Genomic DNA, 6,000 nt, shown 5'->3' on the forward strand with positions numbered 1-6,000 from the left:
ATTACCCTGCATTTAATTTCTTCATAGTTCTTAGCACTCAACTCAATTCATCTAGTCCTCCCACTACAGTATAAGCTGCATAAAAGAAAGAATTTTGTCTGTCTTGTTCTTCCCTTCCCCTAGCACTCAGAATGCCAGGTGCTTTGACAACTATCGGGGATTCAATAAAAATTTGATGAATAAATAAACAGCCAGCTTGACATGGGGACTGTAGGTGGAGGTTTCTGTCCTTCAGAGGTGTGAGTGGAGGATGTCCCATAACTTAAATATCTAGTGCAAGGCCAGTTCCTTAGTAGTTCCAAACTGTTTTCATATAACCTCACAACAACCATGTGGTCAGTATTATTACTAGCTCTATTTTATAGATGAAGAAACTGACAGTCAGAAAGGTTAAGTAACTTCCCCGGCCGGTGTGGCTCAGTGGTTGAGTATTGACCTATGAACTAGGAGGTAACAGATCAATTTCCAGTCAGGGCACATGTTTGGGTTGCAGGTTCCATTCCCAGTGGGAGGCGTGCAAGAGGCAGCCGATCAATGATTCTCTCTCCCTTTCCCTTCCTCTTTGAGATCAACATAATTTTTTTTTAAAAGAAAGGTTAAGTGACTTGCCCACAGTTATAAAGCAATTGCCTGAATCCAAGATTTGAACACACATCTGCCAGACCTTCAAGCCCCTAAGCTTTGTATTTCCTCACTCTTCTCTCAACAGGGTAAGGTGAAAGTAGACTTGTTTACCAAACTTAAGAATAACAACAGGAAACAATAGAGAAAAAAAGTAATGTCTGCCCCAGCCAGTTTGGCTCAGTGGATAGAGTCTCGGCCTGTGGACTGGAAGGGTCCCAAGTTTGATTCCAGTCAAGGGCACATACCTCAGTTGCAGGCTCCTCCCCGGCCCAGGCCCTGGTTGGGGCATGTGCAGGAGGCAACCAATGGATATGTTTCTCTGACATCAATATTTCTCTGTCTTTCCCTCTCTCTTCTACTTACTCTCAAAATCAATAGAAAAATATTCCTGGGTGAGGATTAAAAAAAAAAAAAAGGAGAAACCAAGATGGCGGCATAGGGAAACACCGGAAATTGCTGCTTCACACAACAATTTCAAAAATACACCTAAAAGACAAAACAGACATCATCCAGAACCACAGGAAGGCTGGCTGAGTGGAAATTCTACAACTAGAAGGAAAGAGAGAAGCACACTGAGACTCAGAGGAGGTGTGGTGTGGAAGTAAAGTGCAGAGGTACAGAGGCGCACGTGGAAAGGGCTGGCAGCTGAGGACACGGTTGTCTTTTTCAATCAAGAGGGAGTCTCAAGCTCCTGACTGCACTGAACTCCAGTTCCGGGTGAGTCTCTGGGGACCCAGACTCATACAGGACAAACTGGACTGTCTGGCATCGGCCGGAACTCGAGGGCGGCTTTCTCTCAGAGGTACTTGCAGCGATTACCGGGACACTGAGAAGTGGGGCCTCTTAGGGTAGGACTGAGGAGCAGCCATAGCTGCTTGCTCCGCCCTGTTGATCCCCAGAAACCCTGTCCCACCCAAGCTGTACGCAGAGGCTTTTGCATATGAAAAACCTGGCCCTTTGCAATCTGAAAATTACCTAACAAACTGGGTCAGAGAGATCCAGAACTTCCAAAATAAGGCCCAAGGCCCCAGAGCAGCTTGCATTGCTTCACAGCTGGGATCCTGCTGGGTAGCCTCAGGCAGAGGCAAAATTAGCACCTCCTTAGAGATCCAAGAGCCAGTGTACTCAGTGGTCAGAGTGGGACCATCCAGATTACAACTCCGCAGATCCATAAGGGACACACTCAGGGGGCAGACTCAGAGAGCACCAAAGCCCCACTGAGCAAGTCATGCCCCAGAAGGGTGTCTCCAGCACAGAAGTTCTCCCACTGAAGACATAGCTGATTCTCACAGTCAATTGGCCTGGAGGTCAATTTCTCCCAGTGATACCTATAACAATCAAGGCTTACCTACAACAAGACTGTGCACAAAGCCCACAAAGGGGTCCACCAAGAGTGTCCACCTCCAGTAATTGGGGAGGCTGAACCACTGGGCCCTATAGGACAACTAGCACAGAAAGCCACTCTATCAACACAGGGTAGCATAAAAAATGCAGAGAAAAAGAAACAGGTCACAAATGACAGAAATGGAGGAAAGCAAACGACTGGATATAGAGTTCAAAATCACACTTTTAAGGTTTTTTAAGAGTTTTCTAGAAACCGCCGATAAACGTAGTGAGACCCTCAAGAAATCTAGTGAGACCCTCGAGGTTATGAAAAAGGACAAACTAGAAATTAAGTATACACTGACTGAAATAAAGAATATTATACAGAGTTCCAACAGCAGAGTAGAAGATTGCAAGAATCAAGTCAAAGATTTGAAATATGGAGAAGCAAAAAACACCAAACCGGAAAAACTAGAAGAAAAAAGAATCCAAAAATATGAAGATAGTGTAAGGAGCCTCTGGGACAACTTCAAACGCACCAATATCTGAATTATGGGGGTGCCAGAAGAAGAGAGAGAGCAAGATATTGAAAACCTATTTGAAGAAATAATGACAGAAAACTTCCCCTATCTGGTGAAAGAAATGGACTTACAAGTCCAGGAAGCGCAGAGAACCCCAAACAACAGGAATCCAAAGAGGACCACACCAAGACACATCATAATTAAAATGCCAAGAGCAAAAGACAAAGAGAGAATCTTAAAAGCAACAAGAGGAAAAAAAGTCAGTTACCTACAAGGGAGCACCCATACGACTGTCAGCTGATTTCTCAACAGAAACTATGCAGGCCAGAAGGGAGTGGCAAGAAATATTCAAAGTGATGAATAGCAAGAACCTACAACCAAGATTACTTTACCCAGCAAAGCTATCATTCAGAATTGAAGGTCAGATAAAGAGCTTCACAGATAAGAAAAAGGTAAAGGAGTTCATCACCACCAAACCAGTATTATATGAAATGCTGAAAGGTATCCTTTAAGAAGAGGAAGAGGAAGAAAAAGGTAAAGATACAAATTATGAACAACAAACATGCATCTATCAACAAGTGAATCTAAGAATCAAGTGAATAAATAATCTGGTGATCATAATAGAATCAGGGACATAGAAAGGGAATGGACTGACTATTCTTGGGGGGGAAAGGGGTGTGGGAGATGTGGGAAGAGACTGGACAAAAATCGTGCACCTATGGATGAGGACAGTGGGGGGAGGGGGGGAGGGGAGAGGGTGGGGTGGGAACTGGGTGGAGGGGAGCTACGGGGGGAAAAAAGAAGAACAACTGTAATAATCTGAACAATAAAGATTTAATAAAAAAAATAAATAAGTAGTAATTATTTCACTCCCCGTGGATCGTAATTATGGATTTCAAGCTAAGTCAGAAGTTAAAGAAGGTTTTAGATAAATCCACAAATAGTAGATACACTATGCGCACTATAAGAATGTTTGATGTAGCTTTTTCTAAAGTCTTCAGATTGGCTGCCTGAAGGACAACCATGATCTCCCACACAAGTTCTCCCTAGAATTCCCCACCAGTGCTAAGGCACAAACCTCATGCTCATTAAATGAGGTAATAAGAGGTTATATGAAAGTGTAGGTTTTGAAAGTGTTCATTTTCTTCAGTCTTCAATTATCACTTGTTCTTTACTTGGGGATAAACTATTGCTACAGAATGAACTGTGTCCCACCCTCCCTCAAACTCATGTGTTAAAGCCCTAACCCCAAACATGAGACTCTATTTTATTTGGAGGGAGGGCTTTTAGGAGGCAATTAACATAAAATAAAAAGGATAATTAAGATTAAATTAAGGCATAACAGTGGGCCCTAATCCTTATTAAGATTGGTGGCCTTCTAGGAGTAAGAGAGCTCTGTCTTTTTTAAAAAAATATATATTTTATTGATGTTTTACAGAGAGGAAGGGAGAGGGATAGAGAGTTAGAAACATCGATGATAGAGAAACATCGATCAGCTGCCTCCTGCACACTCCCTCCTGGGTATGTGCCCACAACCAAGATACATGCCCTTGACCAGAATCGAACCTGGGACCCTTGAGTCCACAGGCTGACACTCTATCCACTGAGCCAAACCGGTTATGGCAGAGAGCTCTCTTTTTACCAGCCACGTGAGAACAAGTACTAGTAAGAAGGGGACCAACCTTCTGCAAGACAGGAAAAGGGTCCTGGGCAGGGAACAGAATAGGCTGGACCTTAATCTTCGGCTTCCCAGCTTCTAGAACTGTGAGGGGAAAAAAACAAAACAAAACAAAGAACTGTGGCCCTGGCCAGTCTGCTAAGTGGTTAGAGCATCAGCTTGCAGCTCCAAGGGTCCTGGTCAAGGGTACCTCAGTGGCAAGTTCCCCAGCCCTGGTAGGGGCGGGAGCAACCAATCTGTTTCTCTCCCACGATGTTTCTCTCTCCCCCCCTCTCCTACTTCCTTTCCACTCTCTCTAGAAATCAATGGGGAAATATCCTCGGGTGAGAATTAAAATAGAACAAAAACAAACAAAATACTGTGTTGTTTCAGCCACCCAATGTATGGCATTTTGTTATGGCAGCCAGAGAAGACACAAACAATTTAAAAGCACAATCCCCATTTTTAAGTCCCTACAATGCTTTAACTTCACACGCCTGGGAGACAACACAGCCCCAAAAGAACACGTTTTCTGCACCTACAGTTAATCCAGGCACAGCACCAGCGGGGCTGCAATGCTCCCACAGCAGGGGACGTGGCCCGGCCTCTCACCTCCAGCCTCAGAGCTCTCACATCCTGTAGAAAAAACCTGCTACTTGGTGTTTTATCCACTTTTCATTGCACATCCTCCAACAATCTGGTCAATTCCATTCAACCGAACCCTCTTGACTGGACTCCACTCCACCTTGCTTTTCTGAAGGGCAGAGCCATTAACAGTGTGGCCTCTGAGGTCAGGCTTCTAAATTTGGGACCCCAGCTGTATTCTTGCCTAAGTTAATAGCCCTAACCCTCAGTTTCCCCGCGTGTAAAGGAGAGACAGATAAAACTGCATATCCATAAGGTTGCAGTGACCACTAAATAAGTAACTTATAAAAAGCGGTTAGCACAGATGGGTTACTGAAGTCCCTGGTGCGTGTTAGTTATTATTACTCCAAAGCACCACTCCAGTTCAACTGCAGATCCCGCCCTCACTCACCTCCCATTCGCCCTTGCACAGGTTTCTCGCCTATCAATCACACGTTAGCTCCGCCCCTCCGTGCCGGAAAGGTTTTTCCCGCTCCCGACGCCCCCCGCCCCTCCGCAAACAGCCACTGGTTAGCACTTACACCGGAGGACGTCCTTTCTCATGTAGGTTCTCCTCGTCCTAAGCTTTGTTACCACGCGACACCGTGACCACTCTGTTCTCGGGCAAGACAGCTTCGCTTCTGGCCAGGCGGCTGAGGTATAAGAGAGAAAGTCGCGGAGCTTAAAAGCGCGGCTCCGCTCCGTCCCCAGAGTAGCCTGCAGCGCTGCCACGCCCCGATTCACTGCGCGTGCTCACTTGGAGACTTGGGCGTGGTCTCCTTTTGCACCACTGCGCTTGCGCGGCCAACTCCAGCCAGGACTGTTTCCTGGAGATAGGAAGGCTGCAGGTGATGGACCCTGGGCCAGCCTTTCTGACCACACACAGCCTTTGGGCTTAATGCTAACCTTCGACCTCCCTTGCAGTCCTGCCCGGTGCAGGATGTTTGATCCTCCGCCTATTGGCGCAGATGTTCTAATCTCCACAGATGATTGGCTTGAAGAAATGGGCTCATATTTACCAAACACTGCAGGCAAAAAGGCTAGGAGAAAATTGAGAAACCAGTATTCTGCTCCTCGCTCTTGCCAGGCCTTAATATGTGAACGTGTTATTTTTACCTCTGAATGGACAGTACTCGCCTCAACTGGGTTGTACAGTAACTTGGACGTCTTTTTTTCCAATTTCAATTGTCATGTAATATGATATTAGTTTCAGGAGTACAACAATACTGATTGGACATTTATGTGACTTAC

The 6,000-nt window shown here is 45.4% G+C and overlaps 1 protein-coding gene across 1 annotated transcript in view; it reads right to left on the reverse strand.

Moving 5' to 3' along the window:
* The window catches only part of DDX11 (DEAD/H-box helicase 11), a 55,174-nt gene extending 49,683 nt beyond the window's left edge, over nt 1-5,491 (reverse strand). The window contains exons 1-2 of the mRNA XM_081083664.1: nt 5,292-5,491; nt 4,151-4,230 (exon numbers count right to left, since the gene is read on the reverse strand). The gene's annotated coding sequence lies outside the window, so the exon portion shown is untranslated. The remainder of the gene's footprint in view (nt 1-4,150; nt 4,231-5,291) is intronic.
* Nucleotides 5,492-6,000: the final 509 nt, after the last annotated feature.

This window comes from Myotis nattereri, assembly GCF_964212035.1.
Source record: "Myotis nattereri genome assembly, chromosome: 2".
NCBI lineage: Eukaryota > Metazoa > Chordata > Mammalia > Chiroptera > Vespertilionidae > Myotis > Myotis nattereri.